The 19,025-nt window shown below is 41.9% G+C and overlaps 1 long non-coding RNA gene across 1 annotated transcript; it reads right to left on the bottom strand.

Moving 5' to 3' along the window:
• Positions 1–2,557: 2,557 nt before the first annotated feature.
• On the bottom strand, positions 2,558–11,112 carry LOC148149810 (uncharacterized). Its single transcript, XR_015757366.1, has 3 exons — positions 10,469–11,112; positions 4,154–4,209; positions 2,558–2,629 (listed from the first exon to the last, which is right to left on the bottom strand). It is a non-coding gene; the product is annotated as an uncharacterized LOC148149810 (long non-coding RNA).
• Between the last annotated feature and the right edge of the window lie 7,913 nt (positions 11,113–19,025).

Here is a 19,025-nt window from a genome sequence, read left to right as displayed (position 1 = left end):
TGGGTGGGTGCACTTCGGTGGGTCGGTGTGGACTTGTTGGGCCGAAGGGCCTGTTTCCACACTGTATAAAAAAAACTTAGAGCAGTTGACACAGGGCCTTAAGTGTTTGTTTGATTATTTTGTGGGATGTATGTATAGCTTATGCATTTACTGCCCATCCCTAATGCCAATGAGAAGCTCATGATGAACCACCTTCTTGAGCTGCTGCGGTTTTCGTGGTGTTGATATAGCTACAGTGTTGTTACTTGAGGAGTTCCAGAATTTTGGTATAACTTCTCTGAAAGAGTGCTGACATATTTCCAACATAACAAAAGCTAAATTCTGCAGATGTTAGAGATCTGAAATCAAACAGGAAGTGGTAGAAAAACTCAGCAGATTTGGCAGTATCCGAGGAGAGAGAAACTGAGTTCAATATGATTCATCTTTAGAGCTGAAGAAAGGTAAGAATTTTATGCACTTAATGCTGTTGAGAAAAAGATCAGGTGAAACAAAAGGGTCAGGACAGGGGAATTTAAATACCAAAGATATTTGGTGGTACAGAACTTCAGTATTTTGGACAAATTTTAGTGTATCATTGTGCACTCATTAGGATAATTTGCAAGAATACCAACTCAAGGACAAAACAATCATTCACAGCTTAATGCAAAGTCCTAAGGGCATCATTCATAATCCTAAAAATTACAGTCCATCTCAGAACTTCCTAGAAAGGTAAAGTATCTTAAAACTTTGAGTAAAATCTAAAATGAGCTGTTACACACTAAGGAAGGGTCATTCGGCTGAAATGTTAACTCTGATTTCTCTCCAAAGATACTGCCAGACCTTCTGAGCTTTTCCAACAATTTCTAATTTTGTTTCGGTTACACACTACAGTACAAAGCAACAGAAGACAATAAACTTTGACAAAATGTGTTTTTTTAAGTAACACTAAAGATGTTGTGGAACAAAAGGCAAAAGGGGTGGAACTGTTTGGAATAACAATACAAAGCAGTCGCACACTAAACTTCACCATCTCAAGAGGTTAGTGAGGAATAATAGCCAAGGCTCCACCTGCTGGTCTCGAGCAAAACTTGCTGCAGCATTGCTCTTGATATGGAATACAATCAGCCACAATGTTACAATGTCACCATTAGCCACTTTGCCAACAACTTTCACCCGGCCCTCAAAATCGGAGAGCTCCCTCCCCTTTCTTGACCTTTCCATTTCCAACTCCGGTAACAGTTTACGGACTGACATTTGTTATAAATCCACAAACCCCCAGAACTACCTGGATACACCTCATCCTGCAAGAACTCCATGTCGTTTTCCCAATTTCTCTGTCTCTGTTCCATCGGCTCTGACGAGGAGACGTTCCATTCCCAAATATGCCAGATGTCCACCTATTTTAAGCAACATGCTTTTCCACCCTCTGCCATTCAGACAGTCTTCCACTGCACCTCCTCTATTCCCTGCTCTACTGTTCTAAACCCCACCCTCTAAATGTAATAAAGACAGCGTTCCCCTTGATCTTACTTTTCACCCCACTAGTTTCTGCATCCACTTATCATCCTCAAACACATCTGCTAACTCCAACTAGACCTCACCACCCAAAATATCTTCCCCTCCCCATCCCTCTCTGCCTTCCGCAAAGATTGTTCCCTTCGTGACTCCTTCGCTCACACCACCCTCCCCTCGGTACCTTCCCCTGCAACTGTAAAAGATGCAAAACCTGCCAGCACACCACCCCCCTCACCTCCATCCTGGACCCCAAACAGTCCTTCCAGGGGAAACAGGTTCACCTGCCTCTCCTCCAATCTAGTTTACTGTATCATGTGCTCCCAATGTGGTCTTCTCTATATCAATGAGACCAAACATAAACTTATGGAACGTTCCACCAAGCATCTTAGCCAGGCCCGTAAGGGCACACTTGACCTCCCAGCCACCGTCCATTTCAATTTCCCTTCCTATTCCCTCTCCAACAAGTCCATCCTCGACCTCAGGCCACAGTGAATCAGACCATAAATTGGAGGAACAATTCTGCTTGGGCAGCCTGCAGCCCGAAGGACTCAACATTGAGTTCTCCAATTTCAAATAACCTCCCTCTCCAACCCCCAATACCCTTTCCAGCCCTGCCTCCTCCCTTTCATTCCACCTACCGACCCTTCCTTCCAGCTACCAACTGGATTCATTCTTCCCAATGACAAAGTTGTACCCACCTCCTGTGTTCTCCTATCACTACCTCACCATTCCACCCTACCCAAAACCCTCTCCCACTCTCTTTATCTGCAGTTCCCCCTACCTCCACCTCCATTTCTGAAGAATAGTTATTTCCAAAATGTTGATTTCTCTACTTCCTGATGCGGCCTGGCTTGCAGTCCTTTTCCAGCCTTTACTTTGGATTCCATAATTTGCAGGTTTTTTTTATCTCTTATCATTAGCCACTGAAGCAAGGTAGCTCACATTTGTCAAACTATAAGTGAAATGGACACATTCTGAACAAGAGGAGAGAAAACTTCAAGGAGAAGAAATTTTGTTTTACTTTTTCACATCAAATATCACAAAAACTGATTCTGAGAAAATGAAAGTCCCCAAAATCGTTGCTCGGTAACTTACCTAAAGATGCATTCTGTGGTTCACTGCTACCTCTTGGTATCTGCAGAAAGAGATTCTGAAAGTGAACACAACTGCGCATATGCTGCACAGGTATTTTACGCAACAACACATACTTTCTCAGTTCAACTAATGTTGCAAGAAGTAAATCCGTAAATAATATTAAAGGTGGAGGAAATTGTTAAATTTTCCCAAAATTACTTTTGCGATTGATTCCCAACAAAGACTTTAGCTGCAAAATTTTAAGGTAGCATCCTATGGACTAGTTCTGATATTCATCTTTACAACTTCTCAGAGGATGAATGACAATATCTATGAAGAATGTTGGAGGCTGTTTTATTACCATCTTCTATAGTTTTCTGAAATACTAATAATGAGTTTATGTCAATTATGATCTCCAATAACTGCTAAAAGACAAGATGGCTAGCCTTCCCATTTGTCTGATTTCAATTTAACTCAGAAAAAGAACTTTCTATAATATAAAACAAAATTAAAATAATCCTTAGAAATACACACTGTCAATTTTTTGACATATATTAATTTTTGAAGTAGGAAAACTGTTTTTAGAATATCTGTTGTTCACCTTCAGAAATATTACTAAAACAGCAACTGTGGCATAGTATACCTAACAGGCAGAATGCAAAAATAGCTTTCAAGAATAACGATTATTCTGTTTTATTCAACTTGACTGTAGATAACGATTATCAGGTTAATACAGAAATGACATCAAAATGCTGATTGTAATAAAGACAGGATTAAAAAATCAAAAACAAATCAAACTAAATTGCAGCAATTAAGATTCTCGTTATTCATTGCGACATGCCTCCAGAACTAGATGTACTTTTATAATTAGCCAACCCACTGTTGCTGGCCCAACAAAGAATAATGGCTAAAAATTCAGCATTCACCATGACATTTAGTAAAAGGGTTATGTTACTCAAAAAATAATTTTTCTGAAGATCATGCAATTTGATACAGAATGGTTTAATAAGAAGATAATGGCTACTGGCAACTACAATCTTTCAAGTGAGCATTTTGAGACATTTATCATAATATTGTACAAATATATGCTGAAAGCACAAATTCACTTTTACAACCATTATGTGCACATTGCTCTGAGAAGAATCTTCTCAAAAGCTTTATTCCCCTTTCTCAACATCAAAACAAGAATTAGGGCTATACTACTCAAATATACAACTGGAGATCCAATGGCCTAGTGGTATTATCAGTGGGCAGTTAACCAAAAGATGCAAAAAATGCTCTGGGGATTTAGGTTCAAATCCTGTCACAGCAGGTGACGGAGTTTTGAGTTCAATTAAGATCTGGAATTAAGAGTCAAAGGATGGCCATGAATCTGTTGTCAAAAAAACCCACATGGGCCACTAATCCCTTTTAGGGATGCCAACCTTACCTAGTCTGGACTACATGTGACTCCAGACCCACAGCAATGTGGTTATCTCCTAACTGCCCTCTGGGAAATTAGGGATGGCTAATAAATGCTGCTGTAAATGTAGTCATGTTTCTTTATTACCATTCTAGAAATCTCTGTTGACATGGAATGGCATACCTGTGATGATGTGTCTTGTTCCTTTGCAGCTCTTGAAGCAATGCTGAAAATCAATACTAGAGCAAAAAGACAGGGCTATTAGAATAGAAAATACATTTTGCTGTGCTTACACAAAAGTACAATACACTATAAAATATATAAGAAAACTGGTCTTGGTAGTAAAACATTACCCATTACCCATTTAAATAAAAACATTGAGTCGCTCTTAAAAGCGTTAGAATAAAAGGAAGACAGCTTTCATTTTAAAAAAAAATAAAGCAAGGAAAGCAAAACGGATCATGTTTGAGTTGATCAGGCAGCTCTTCACATTTTTCCTGGAGTGTTCGACAAGGTCCTCCAGGGTAATCCAAGAATAGGAACCTTGTTTTTGGGACATCAATTGTCTGCTCCACAATGGACCTGATTAAAGAATAGGCAGCTGCATATGTGCACTCAGCTTCAGTCATCCACTTCTGGACTAAAAATATTTTTTCGTCATAACCCTGCACCCAGAACTACACCTGAAAGTAATGATGATGCTGATAATGGTCCTCCGCCCCTGTCTTCATATGGTACTGAAACTCAGCAAACTCAGAAACCCCTTAAAGTATTAAATCTAGTGTATTATTTCATAAAAATCTATGATTTTAACATTTATTTAGACTGTGCTATTGCTTGTGTTAGACTAACTACCATTTTTGTTTCGCTTTTTACAGATAATTTTGGTGATCCGTCCCTAACCCTGTTTTTTCCACAGGCCCCGTTATTTCTATTGCACAATCTTCTATAACACAAGGTTGCACAAGAACGCAACTACGTACCGTGTTATAGCAGAACAGACTGTACAGTGATGAATTAAGGATAGCTACTGTAACACAATGCAATCTAAGAATGGTACTTCAATGCATTTCAGCATGAACCTTAGTCTCCTACGTTATGAGATTTAGACTTTTGCAAACTGACTTTGAAAATGCTGCACACTAACCTTTCAATCAGACATAAAACTGTCATCCTATCTAACAAGGTTGAAGAGATTGAGCTCTCATGCTCAGCCATAAAAAATGAATCATGCAAATTCACTCTCATTGGTCTGTTCTACAAAACACAATCAAACACTAGATTCAGGGTTTTCATGGCCGAAGCTTTAAAGGAGATGTCAAAAATATGAAGAAAAAGCTGTTAATAAATCAATGAGAATTGGAGTTGAGATGCCTTGTCAATCAATGGAAACCATCCAATAACAATGAAATAGAATGAGGTCACTTTGTGATCTCAGACTTTGATTAAAATGTTGTGAGAAAGAGGGAGGGGAATAAAGCAAAACAGTCCATGCGCGAGACAGTAGCTGGGGCTGTTGTTTGGACACAGTGCATGAGGGAAAACAAGTTAATAAGGTGCTAAGGTGCTACCCACCAAATAGCACTGAGAACAATACTAGAGCAAAGAAAACTGACAGAAAGATGATCACTTAAAGTTTTGCTTCTTTCACTAGCAGCATGAATGTGACGAAAATTACTATGCAAAATTCACCATTAATTTTTTTAGATTCTTGATTTATCCTTAGTTGCAATCTGTACGATTTAATTTCCACACCCATCCCCCTCTCTGCTCTTCAATTTATTTCACACTTGTGTTAGATCTTTAAATTTGTGAGACTGCTAAGAATAATCATACACTTTCGGCCATTGCATTGAGGAAGAATGTAGAACAAAGAACAAAGAACATTACAGCACAGGAACAGGCCCTTTGACTCTCCAAGATTGCGCTGATCCAGATCCTCTATCTAAACCTGCCGGTTATTTTCTAAGGATCTGTATCCCTTTGCTCCTTGCCTATTCATGTATCCATCTAGATACATCTTAAATGATGCTATTGTTTCACCCCCACCACCTCCGTCGGCAACACGTTCCAGGCATCCACCACCCTCTGTGTGAAGAGGTTTCCACACATATCTCCCCTAAACTTACTCCTCTCACTTTGAACTCATGACCCCTACTAATTGAGTCCTCCACTCTGGGGAAAAAGCTTCTTGCTATCCACCCTGTCTACACCGCTCATGATTTTGTAGGCCTCAATCAAGTCCCCCCCTCAACCTCCTTCTTTCCAATGAAAATAATCCTCATCTACTCAACCTCTCCTCATAGCTAGCGCCCTCCATGCCAGGCAACATCCCGGTGAACCTACTCTGCACCCTCTCTCAAGCATTCACATCCTTTTGGTAATGTGGCAACCAGAACTATATGCAGTATTCCAAATGTGACCAAACCAAAATTTTATACAACTGTAACATGACCTGCCAACTCTTGTATTCAATACCTCGTGCAACGAAGGAAAGCATGCCGTACGCCTTCTTAACCACTCTACTGACCTGCATTGCCACCTTCAGGGAACAATGTAAGCTCCCAAAAGTGGGCACAGCGATAATTTACAAGGATTTTGCTAGAAATTGAGGATTTTAGTCAGGATAAAATTTAGAAAGACGAGAAATGTTTATTTTGAAATAGGGAAGATTATGGGGAGATTTAATTTAATTGAACAACATTATGACAGGCCTAGCTCAAATGAATTGTAATAGCTTATTTGCCTTAGGAAAGGATTTATAGTAACCAGCTCAAAAAATTAGAAATGAATTTGTTAAGCCAGTGATCCCAGATTGGCTGAAGTCTGATTATTGACTATTAAGCATTCCTGACTAGTTGTTACATTATAAGACGACAAAGGTGCCCACTAAATGTATTGTTGAGAGGATCACTTTAAAGCAATGGTTTTAAAAGGAAAAGTGACACTCTTCCTCATGCACATCAAAAAACAGTAAGCACTTCACTTACAAAGCTAACTCAATGGTTTGTACTGTATTTGTCATTTTATTTAAAAGATCCAATCTTACCCATTTTCACTCTGCAGAAGGGAACTTACATTCAATTAATGGGTTATTATTATCTGGAAACTTGGGTTCTAATATAGATCCAGTTATGTATAGCTTTAAGTGTGCTTTGTATTTATAAGTCAAGAAATATAGTTTAGTTTCACTTAAGCTCTGAGAGCTGTGCAGGGTTGTTTGGATGTACGTTTACATATATTGAAATGAGACATTTTGAAAAATAATCTTCAGGTGAATAGCTCAATGTTTTAGCAAATAGAAAGTGGAAAAGAGAAAAAAAGTGATCTGATGCCAAGCAGCAAGGTGCCCTATGTCACAGGAAGACTGAAACAATTTGGAAGATCAGTTAGCAGGCAGTGTGTAAGCTTCTGTTGGAGAAAACCTGTAAATAGCAGGAAAGATATTGGAAGGATCACTGGTCAGAACATTGACAATAAGAGAATTGATGTCATGTTGAGGATGTAGAAGACATTGGTGAGGCCAGTTTTAGAATATTGCATATTATTCTGGCCGCCCTCCTATAGGAAAGATGTTGTTAAATTTGAGAAGGTGCAATAAAGATTTACAAGGGTATTGCCGGGATTGCAGCGTTTGATTTATACGGAGAGGCTGAGTAGGCTATTGGCTTTTCTCCCTTGAGTGTAATAGGCTGAGGGGTGACTTTACAGGGGTTTATAAAATCATGAGGGGCATGGATAGGATGAATAGCTAAGGTACTTCTCCAAGGATGAGAGATTCCAAAACTAGAGGGCATAGGTTTAAGGTGAGAGGTGTCTGCTTTAAAAAGAACCTGATGGATAACTTTCTCGCGCAGAGGATGGTGCATGATGAATTGTGCTACAAGAAGAAGTAGTGGAGGCAGTACAATTACTATTACAATTAAAAAGCACCTGGATGAGTACATGAATAGGGAGGCAGCCATACCAAATGCCCTATTCTCTACCCTGTCTACCTGTGACTCCACCTTCAAGAAACTATAACCTGCATCCCAAGGTCTCTTTGTTTGGCAACACTCCTCAGGACACTACCATTAAGTGTGCAAGTCCTGCCAGGATTTGCAGATGGATACTATTCAGGTTTAACTTGGCATCATGTTTGGCACAACATCATGGGTCGAAGGGCCCATTCCTGTGCTGTACAATTCTATGTTCTATGGGGTAGAGACTTCACAAGCAAAAATGTTGAAATTCTCTGCTTCAGAATACAAGATTTACACATTGCATTAATATTTTGAGTCTATAGGAGGCAGAGTGATTGCAAAAATTCCCAGTTGCATTGTGAGCTAGTTGACAGCAAATGGGTACTTCATCACAAACGCAGAAATTTCAAGATTTTTTAAGTCCTGGAGCAACACTGCAGATGAACAACAGTACACTTTTTAACTAAAAGCATCGGCCCTCCTTGTGGTGAAGCGGTAATGTCCCTATCTCTGAGCCAGGAAGTAAAAGGTTCAAATACTCCAAAAATATGTAATAACATCTCTCAACAGGTTGATGAGAAATTTTTTTTTAATGTATTTACAAAATGTTTTTGAGAGATTTTCTTTGAACAGCATGTTCTGAAACCAATGCAAGAGCAGTTTATACTAGGCTTAGTATTGTGTACTCTGACATGATTAATTAACAACTTCAGATTAAATAGGCGAAAGTGAGGACTGCAGATTCTGGAGATTAGAGTCGTGAATGTGGTGCTGGAAAAGCACTGCAGGTCAGGCAGCATCCGAGGAGCAGGAAAATCAATGTTTCGGGCAAAAGCCCTTCATCATGAAACAACGATTTTTCTGCTCCTTGGATGCTGCCTGACCTGCTGTGCTTTTCCAGCACCACATTCTCAATTCGAACCTCAGATTAAAAGCAGCCCAAGGTACAGGTGTTGTTAATATACTTGAATTTTAGGTTCATGTCCTAAGGGAGAAGAACGTATCCAAGACTGGTATTTTAAAGTTAAGTAATGGCAACCAAGTGGGCTTGAAAGCTGAACAAGCTGAAGAACAGGAAACTACAGGCTGGTCACCTTGACAGCTGCAGTGGGAAAGGAGCAAGAATCGACCATTCTGTTGGTACTTGGAAGAACAAGTTAATCAGTACAGTCAGCATGGTTTTGTGAAAAGGAAATCAAGTTTAAACAATTCACTGAGTTCTTAGATGCAGCTACATGCACTAGGCATAAAGAGGGGGCTTTGAACATACACTCTATTTGGATTTCCAGAGAGCATTTGATAAGACGATGCAACAAAAGGTTATCCCTTATTGTGAGAAGAACAGATCATCAAAGGAAGAATGCTATGCTTTAATTATACAGTACATTGGTAACACCACATCTCAAATACTATGCAGAGTTTTGGTCCCCTTATTTTAAGGAAGTCTGTACATACATTGGTGGTGATGGTTCAGCGGAAGTTTGCTGGACTGAAATCTGGGATGGTCACGTTGTTTTGTGGGATTAGTCAGGTTGGACAGAAAAGTGATTTGATTAAAATGGACAAGAACCTGAATGGTCTTAATGAGGTGGACAAAAGGATGTTTCCTGTTGTGGGTGAGTCCAGGACAAAGGGGCACTGTTTTAAAATTAGGGATCACCCTATGATCAAGGAGTTGAGGGGGTCTTTTTCTTTCAGATGGTTGGATTGGAACTCGCTGCCTCGGAGGGCATTGGAGATAGATTTTTGCATGTTTGTAAGGTTGAGGTATACGGATTCTTGGTGGATAAAGGAAGATGGTTGAAAATGTGGAATTCAACATCAGCGATATTGAAGATCAGATATTATTGAATAGGTCCCAATTCTGCTCCAACTCGTAGATCCATATATAGAATATAAAGTATCTCAATTGTCTCAACGCACTTCATACCAGACTTTGAGGTGCAATAAATATAGAGTTGCTATAAAAGTGACTTTACAAAAAAAATACTAAATACGATATTGAAATCTAAATACGAAATTTTGCAAGTTACATCTTAATCTGCTTAACAACGGTCCGAGCAGTTCTCCTTTAATTGAAGAGCATTTAAAAAAAGTTGGAAACAGAAACCGGATCTTGGGAGGAAGTGCCTTCAATGCTGTGTACTGGAGCTGTGCTCGGTATTGCATTGTGTACAGCCGAAGGGGTGACTGAAACCTCCAAACTAGACCCTGGAAATATGCAGTCGGCAAGTCCCACCCGGCGATTTACAACGCCTTGACTCAGGCCCTGTTTTGGGAAATGCATAAGCCCCAAAGTCCAGCTCTTCCACTGATTTCAGGCCCCGCCAGCCACCGTCACATTGCAAGTCAGGGGCCGACCAATGGGTTAAAACACGCTGGTTCCCTGAGAATGTAGCTTCCCACCTGATTCCCCTGGAACTACAGCCTGCATCTGATCTTCATCGTGTTTTACAAACGCTAGTAGCGCCCGGGCGCTGACTCCCTGCGGTTTCGGTCACCGTGTTCAGCTACCTGCAGCGGGAAGGGCACTTACAGAGGAGTAGAGGGATGAGCTGAGCATGCACGGCCAGTAGTGAACAGCTGTCAGGCACCATCTCCGGGAAGGAACAGCGACCAAGACGGAGCGTCTGCAAGATTTCAGTAACCCGCCACAAACAGCTCACACACAGCAAAACTCGAAGATAGGAGCGCCCTCCAGAGCCTGGGCAATCAGCCCTGCACCGTGTATTTCATACCAATACAGAGGTTACTATATTACCATGAAAGAGAGGTTTCAGAACTTAGGCTGCCCAAAAACGGTCACAAGAAAAGAGCAAATGTACATTTTCTTTTCTTCACTTTGGGGATTTGGGTGTTGCCCTTGAGAATGTGGTAGAAAGATACTTCTTTGAATCGTTACTGTACATTTCGTGAGGGACGCTCATTGTGTTATTAGGCAGACTTCCAGAGTTTTTACCTAGCGACAGTGAAGGAACTGAGATATAGTTGCAAGTCAGAATGGTCAGTGGCTCGCTGTGGAACTTGCAGCGGTGGAACACCCACGTCTCTACTATCATTCTAAATGTTAATGCTCTTGGGTTTGCAAGATGCAGTCTTAGGCGTTTTCTGCAATGCATCCTGTAGATAATATACACTGCTATTATTGTGCATCAGTGGTGGAGGGAGTGAATAATCTTAGCAGGACTTATACACTTAATGGTATGGTCCTAGGGAGTGTCGCTGAACAAAGAGACCTTGGAGTGCAGGTTCATAGCTCCTTGAAAGTGGATTCACAGGCGTTTGGTATGCTTTCCTTTATTGGTCAGAGTATTAAGTACAGAAGTTTGGAGGTCATGTTGCGGCTGTACAGGACATTGGTTAGGCCACTGTTGGAATATTGTATGCAATTCTGGTCTCCTTCCTATCGGAAAGATGTTGTGAAACTTGAAAGGGTTCAGAAAAGATTTACAAGGATGTTGCCAGGGTTGGAGGATTTGAGCTACAGGGAGAGGCTGAACAGGCTGGGGCTGTTTTCCCAGGAGCATCGGAGGCTGAGGGGTGACCTTATGGAGGTTTATAAAATTGAGGGGCATGGATAGGATAAATAGACAAAGTCTTTTCCCTGGGGTTGGGGAGTCCAGAACTAGAGGGCATAGGTTTAGGGTGAGAGGGGAAAGATATAAAAGAGACCTAAGGGTCAATGTTTTCACGCAGAGGGTGGTACATGTATGGAATGAGCTGCCAGAGAATGTGGTGGAGGCTGGTACAATTGCAACATTTAAGAGGCATTTGAATGGGTATATGAATAGGAAGGGTTTGGAGGGATATGGGCTGGGTGCTGGCAGGTGGGACTAGATTGGGTTAGGATATCTGGTCGGCATGGACAGGTTGGACCGAAGGGTCTTTTCCATGTTGTACATCTCTATGACAGTGTTCATTTTTTTTTGGTTATGGAGACTCTAAATCTCCTGGGGGTTTTTTTGTATTACACAAAAAAGCCTGAAGAAAGGCTCATGCCCGAAACGTTGATTCTCCTGCTCCTTGGATGCTGCCTGACCTGCTGCGCATTTCCAGCAACACATTTTCAGTTTTGTATTACATACCTGGTTTTATATATTTTTTCTTTCCTCTTTGTTTTAAGCACTAACTGTGTAGTGCTTATTTTTTCCCCAGCACCCATGTTGTGTGTGTGCAGGTGTGAGACACAGTGAAAGACAACAGGTGTACCAATCTTTATTCAATTTCCACCACCAGGAAGAAAGGAAACATCCGAGTGGCCAGTGACAAGCAGTGTCCTTCTCAGAGGGTAATGCTGCATGATCAAATAGTGAGGGGAGGGCAGGGATCAAATCAAAATAGAGTTGGAGGGGGAAATAATACACTCCACTCCCTGCGGTGCCCACCTTTCCCTGAAAATCTCAAGGATGTTGGTGGATACCGCGTGCTCCTTCTCCAGGGACACCCGGGCTCTGACATACCCACAGAAGAGGGGCAAGCAAATGGCCATAACCACCCCCTCTACGGCCCACTGCCTGGACCTGTTTATGGCCAGTTTGACCAGGCCCAGGAGCAGACCCACGAGGAGGTCCTCTGATCCACCATCCCTCCTCCGCAGTGGGTGATGTGTTCAATCAAGTGGGCTGCTTTGTCTTGATTGGTATCAAGCTTTTTGACTGCTGTGGGAACTGCACACATCCAGGCAACTGAGCAGTATTCTTTCACACTCCTGACTTGTGCTTTGTAGATGGAAACAGGCCTTGGGGAGTCAGGAGATGAATTATTCACCTTTTTGTAGCCACAATATTTATATGGCCAGTCCAGTTAGTTTCTAGTTAATGGTAATCTTCAGGATGTTGATAATGGAGGAATTCAGCAATGGTAATGTCATTAAATGTCCAGAGGCAATGGTCAGATTCTCTCATTGGAGATGGTCATTGCCTGGCAGTTGTGTTATGCAAATATTATTTGACACCCCTCACTTGGATATTGTCCAGGTCTTTATGATTTGAACATGGGGGATGGAACATGGACTGCTTCAGTATCTGAGGAGTCAAGAATGGTGCTGAACAAAGTGCAATCAGCAGAGAATGTCCCTGATTTTTATGATGGGAGGAAAGTCATTGATGACCTAGCTGAAATTGGTTGAGCTGGTTGTTGAGCTCCAAAAAAAAGGGCTCTTGTGGTGCAGTGTTAGTGTACCACCTGGTCCTAAGATGTATAAAAAATCTCTAAATAGAGATTTTTTTAAAAATATCACCCTAATGAATACAACCATCTTTTGTCTCCAACCTTCAGAGAGTTACCCCTTAATTCCCACTGACTTAAATTTTGCTAGGCCTCCTCAAAGCCTCATTCAGTCAAATGCAGTCTTAATGTCAAGGGCAGTCACTGACACCTCACTTCTGGAATTTAGTTTTTTTGACTATGAATTATTCATGGCTGTAATGACATACTTCATGATCTTCCTCATGAAAGTAGAAGGAGAAAAAGGTATTCAGTTCTACAGATCAGCAAGAACCCTAGATGCACAAGCAGTAAATAATAGAAATCATGTACTAATGAAAGCTTCCCCAATTGATTCCATCCCTGCACACACAAATTTATGAATGGGAAAGGCTTTCATTCTATTGAGTCATTCTATTTGTTCTTTTGATGAAAGATCATTAACCTAAAAAGGTAAATTTGTTCCACTATTTATAATTTTTGCTTGAACTGTTGGATGTATACAGCTTTTATTTCATTCTATCAGGGTCCAGTCTGTCTGTAATATAAATTGGATTGCCCTGCATGCCAATATCAGATCTAGAGGAAGATAAAGCAATACTTTCATTGTACAATAATCTACTATGGTAACAATTATGGCTCATGAATTCTACTTGAAACAGTTACATTGTTCACAGGGTATTATTTCATTCCTTTTCTGTCTTCCATCAGTCTTTTTTCTTGTTTTTTTAAAAAGTTATTTATCAATGTTTGCTAGTTTTTAAAAAGAAAACTTGAACATGGATGGGGTGTTGCTGGCAAGGCTGGCCTATCAATTTTTTTTTTAATTTGCTCATGGGATGTGGGCATTGCTGGATGGGCCAATAATAGCTTCCCATCCCTAATTACTCTGGAGAAGATGATAAATTCACACCACCTAGAATAAATCGATGTTGGTTTCAGTCATTAGTAGACTCTTAATTCCAAATTTTTTCTTAATTTAATTCAAATTCCACCATCTACCATGGGATTGAAACATTGGGTCACCAGAACGTAGAACAATACAGCGCGGAACAGGCCCTTTGATCCTCGATGTTGCACCGATCTGTGAACTAATCTAAGCCCATCACCCTACAATATCCCATCATCATCCAAATGCTTATCCAAGGACTGCTTAAATGCCCCTGATGTGGCTGAGTTAACTACATTTGCAGGCAGGGCATTCCACGTCCTTACCACTCTCTCTGAGTAAAGAACATGCCGCTGACACATCTGTCTTAAATCTATCACCCCTCAATTTGCAGCTATGCCTCCTTGTACAAGCAGATGTCATCATCCTAGGAAAAAGACTTTCACTGTTCACCCTATTTAATCCTCTGATCATCTTGTATGTCTCTACTAATTTGCCTCATAGACTTCTTCTCTACAATGCGAATAAACCCAAGTCCCTCAGCCTTTCCTCATAAGACATTCGCTCCAGACCAGGCAAAATCCTGGTAAATCTCATCTGCCCCTTTTCCAATGCTTACACAATCTTCCTGTAGTGGGGCGACCAAAACTGCACACAATACTCCAAGTGAGGCCGCACTAGCATTTTGTACAGTTGCAGCATGACATCACCACTCCGGAACTTAATCCATCTACTAATGAATTCTAACACACTGTATGTCTTCTGAACAGTACTGTCAACCTGGGTGGCAACTTTCAGGGATCTATGTACATGGATACCAAGATCCCTCTGCACATCCACACTACCAAAACTCTTTCCATTGACCCAGTATTCTGCCTTCCTGTTATTCTTCCCAAAGTGAATCACCTCACATTTATCTGTATTGAACTCCATTTTCCACCTTTCAGTCCAATTCTGCAGTTTATCCAAGTCCCCCTGCAACATTCTTCCACACTCCACCGATGTGACATGTGGCACACGACTAGTAACTGGACTCCAGGCTGAATATTTTCCATCAATCACCACTTGTTGTGTTCTTACAGAAAGCCAGTTTCTAATCCAGGCTGCTAAATCACCTTCAATCCCATACCTTTGCATTTTCTCCAATAGTCCACCATGTGGAACCTTATCAAAGGCTTTAATGAAGTCCATGTACACCACATCAACTGCCCTTCCCTCATCCACATGCTTGGTCACCTTCCCAAAAACTCAATGAGGTTTGTGAGACATGACCTGCCCTTGATAAATCCATGTTAATTATTTCCAATCAAATTGTTGCTTGCTAGATGGTTATAAATCCCATCTCTTATAATCCTTTCCAAAACTTTTCCGACAACTGATGTAAGGCTCACTGGTCTATAATTACCTGGGTCATCTCTACTGCCTGTCTTGAACAAGGGCACAACATTTGCAATCCTCCAGTCCTCTGGTACTAAACCTGTAGACAATGATGACTCAAAGATCAAGGCTAAAGGCTTGGCCATCTCCTCTCTAGCTTCCCAGAGAATTCTTGGAAAAATCCCATCCAATCCCAGGGGACTTACCTACTTTCACACCTTCTAGAATTGATAACCCCTCCTCCTTACTAACCTCAATCCTTTCAAGTCTAATAGCCCATATCTCAGTCTTCTCCTCTACAATATTCTCCTTTTCCTGAGTGAAAACAGATGAGAAATATTCATTTAGCACGTCTCCAATCTCCACAGGGTCCACACACAACTTCGCACTTCTGTCTTTGACAGGCCCTATTCCTACACTAGCCATCATTTTATTCCACACACATATCTATAGAAAGCATTAGGGTTTTCCTTTATTATACCTGCTAAAGACTGCTCATGTCCCCTCCTTGCTCTTCTTAACTCTCTCTTTAAATCCTTCCTAGCTACTCTGTAATTCTGCATCGCGTCATCTGAACCATCTCACCTCAACGTCACATAAGCCCCCCTCTTCTGCTTAACAAGAGATGCAATTTCTTTAGTAAACCACGATTCCCTTACCTTATCACTTCCTCCCTGCCTGACAGGACATACCTGTCAAAAACGTGCAATATCTATTCCTTATACCAGCTCCACATTTCGATTGTCCCCATCACCTGCATTTTGCTGCCCCCTTCTATGACTCCTAAGTCTTGCCTAATCACATTATAATTGCCCTTCCCCCATCTATAACTCTTGCCCTGTGGCATGTACCTATCCTTTCTATCACTAAACTAAACTAAACTAAATTATGGTCACTCTGTCCAAAGTGCTCAACTATCACTAAATCAAACACCTGGCCTGGTTCATTACCGAGTACAAGATCCAGTGAAGCCTCCCCTCTTCTCAAGGGAAGACATGGACATGACTTCATGGTCACAGTAGTGTGCTGGGAGACAGCAAGTTGGTTTGAAGTATGTATACTTCAAAACCAGGAGTATCTAGAATAAGGTAGGTGAGCTTACAGCATGGATAGGCACCTGGGACTTCGATATACTGTGTCAGGAAACCTCATGCATACATTGGACAAAAACTGATCCATCTGACATACTAGAGTTATAGCATTTCTATTCAATGTTGCGGAAGTTAAAGTCCCCCATAATGCCCACCCTGTTCCTTTCACTCCTGCCCAGAATTAGTTTCCCAATCCTCTCCTCCACTTCCCTGGAACTTCACGGAGGCCTATAAAAAAACTCCCAGCAGTGTGACCTCTCCTCTCCTGTTTCTAACCTCAGCCCATACCACCTCAGTAGACGAATCCTCGTCAAAAGTTTTTTCAGCCACCGTTATACAGTCCTTGACTAACAAAGCCACACCTCCCCCTCTTTTACCACCTTCTCTGATATTAATGAAACCCTGGAACCTGCAACATCCATTCCTGACCTTGCTGTATTCATGTCTTAGAAATGGCCACAACATTGAAGTCCCGGGTGCCTATCCATGCTATAAGCTCACCTACCTTATTCCGGATACTCCTGGTGTTGAAGTATACATACTTCAAACCAACTTGCTGTCTCCCAGCACACTCCTATGACCATGAAGTCATGTCCATGTCTTCCCTACTCTCATCCTGCTGTGTACTGGAACTATACCACGAGTTCCCATCCCCCCCGCTGAGCGAGTTTAAACTCCCCCGAATAGCACAAGCAAATTTCCCACCCAGGATATTAGTACCCCTTTGGTTCAAATGAAAACTGTCCTGTTTGTAGAAGTTCCAGAATGATCCCCAATTATCCATAAACCTGAAACCCTCCTGCACCGTCCCTGCAGCCCGTGTTCAGCTGATATCTCTCTCTCTGTTCTTTGCCTCACTATCACGTGGCACGGGTAATAATCCAGAGATAACAACTCTGTTTTTGTTCTCACTCTCAGCTTCCACACTAGCTTCCTGAAATCCTGCCTTACATCCCTGTCCCTCTTTCTACCTATGTCGTTGGTACCTATGTGGACCACGACTTAGGGCTGGTCACCCTCTCCCTTCAGGACCTCAAAGACACGATCCGAGACATCATGGACCCTGACACCTGGGAGACAACATACCAACCTTGAGTCTCTTTCGTTCCCAACAAACCTTCGATCTGACCCTCTCACTATTGAGTCCCAATAACTAACACTCTCCTCCTTTCACCCCTTCCCTTCTGAGCAATAGGGAACCCCAATTCATACCTTTGGTAAGTCGTCCCCCCAACCTCTATCAGGTCCACCTCAACCTTCTCTGCTGCAAGCAATCTGAGCTTACACAGATTCTCTACATAGCTGAAATGCTCCATTCCAGGCAACATCCTGGTGAATCTCATTTGTAGCCTCTTCAGCACAATTACTTCCAATGGTGTGGTGAGCAAAACTGCACATAATACTCCAGCTATGGCCTAACCAAAGTTCTACACAGCTCCAAAATAACTTATCTACTCTTATAATCTATGCCACAACAGGTGAAGGCAAGTGTTGTCCTGATCCCTTTAGGGATTAGTGGACAAGCACCCCTACATCCCTTTGTTCCTCTGAGCTTCGCAGTGTCTTGCCATTCATTGAGTACTTCCTTGTCTTGTTCCATTGTCCAAAGTGCATGACCTCATATTTATCAGGAAGAAATTCCACCTGTGAGAAAGTGAGGACTGCAGATGCTGGAGATCAGAGTCAAGAGTGTGGCGCTGGAAAGGCACAGCAGTCCAGACAGCATTTGAGGAGCAGGAGAATCCACGTTTCGGGCGTAAGCCAATAAGGCTTGTGGGCTGGGGGGTTGAGAGATAAATGAAAGGGGAGTGGGGCTAGGGGAAGGCAGAAGATGAGGTATTCTTCCTCCAGGTGTTAGGTGCTTGGTGTTTGGCAATGGAGGAGGCCCAGGACCTGCGTGTCCTTGGTGGAGTGGAGGGGGAGTTGAGGTGTTCAATCATGGGCAGTGGGATTGGTTTGTGCAGGTATCTGTCTTGGGATCATGCAACCCCCACAGGATTAATGTGAATTTCACCAGTTTCCTCATTCCCCCCCACCATATCTCAGTCGCAAGCCTCCAACTCGGCACCGCCCTCTTGACCTGTCCATCGTCTTTCCCCTCCATCTGCTCCACACTCCTCTCCGACTTATCACATTCTCCTCCACCTTCATCTACCTATTGCATTCTCAGCTACCTTCCCCCCCAGCCCCAACCCCCCCACTCCCCCTGGTCCACAAGCCTCATTCCTGATGAAGGGCTTATGCCTGAAATAACAATTCTCCTGCTCCACGGATGCTGCCTGGTCTGCTGTGCTTTTCCAGCACCACACTTTTGACTTAAATTCCACCTGCCATTGATTTACCAACTGACCAAACTATTTATATTCTCCTGTAACCTAAGACCTCTTCTTCACTCTTAACCACCCAGACAACATTTGTGTCATCTGCAAACTTACTTACCATTCTCTTGCCGCTCCATGTTTTACTTTATATTGTTCATAAATTTCATTAATGTAATGGACCCAGCATTGATCCCTGTGATAAGCTACTGA

Source organism: Chiloscyllium plagiosum, unplaced genomic scaffold, assembly GCF_037043375.1.
Source record: "Chiloscyllium plagiosum isolate Xiang-an unplaced genomic scaffold, Cpla_swu_hap1 HiC_scaffold_6, whole genome shotgun sequence".
Lineage (NCBI taxonomy): Eukaryota > Metazoa > Chordata > Chondrichthyes > Orectolobiformes > Hemiscylliidae > Chiloscyllium > Chiloscyllium plagiosum.
Note: the sequence above shows the minus strand (reverse complement) of the source record. Positions and strands in the feature narration are given on the sequence as shown.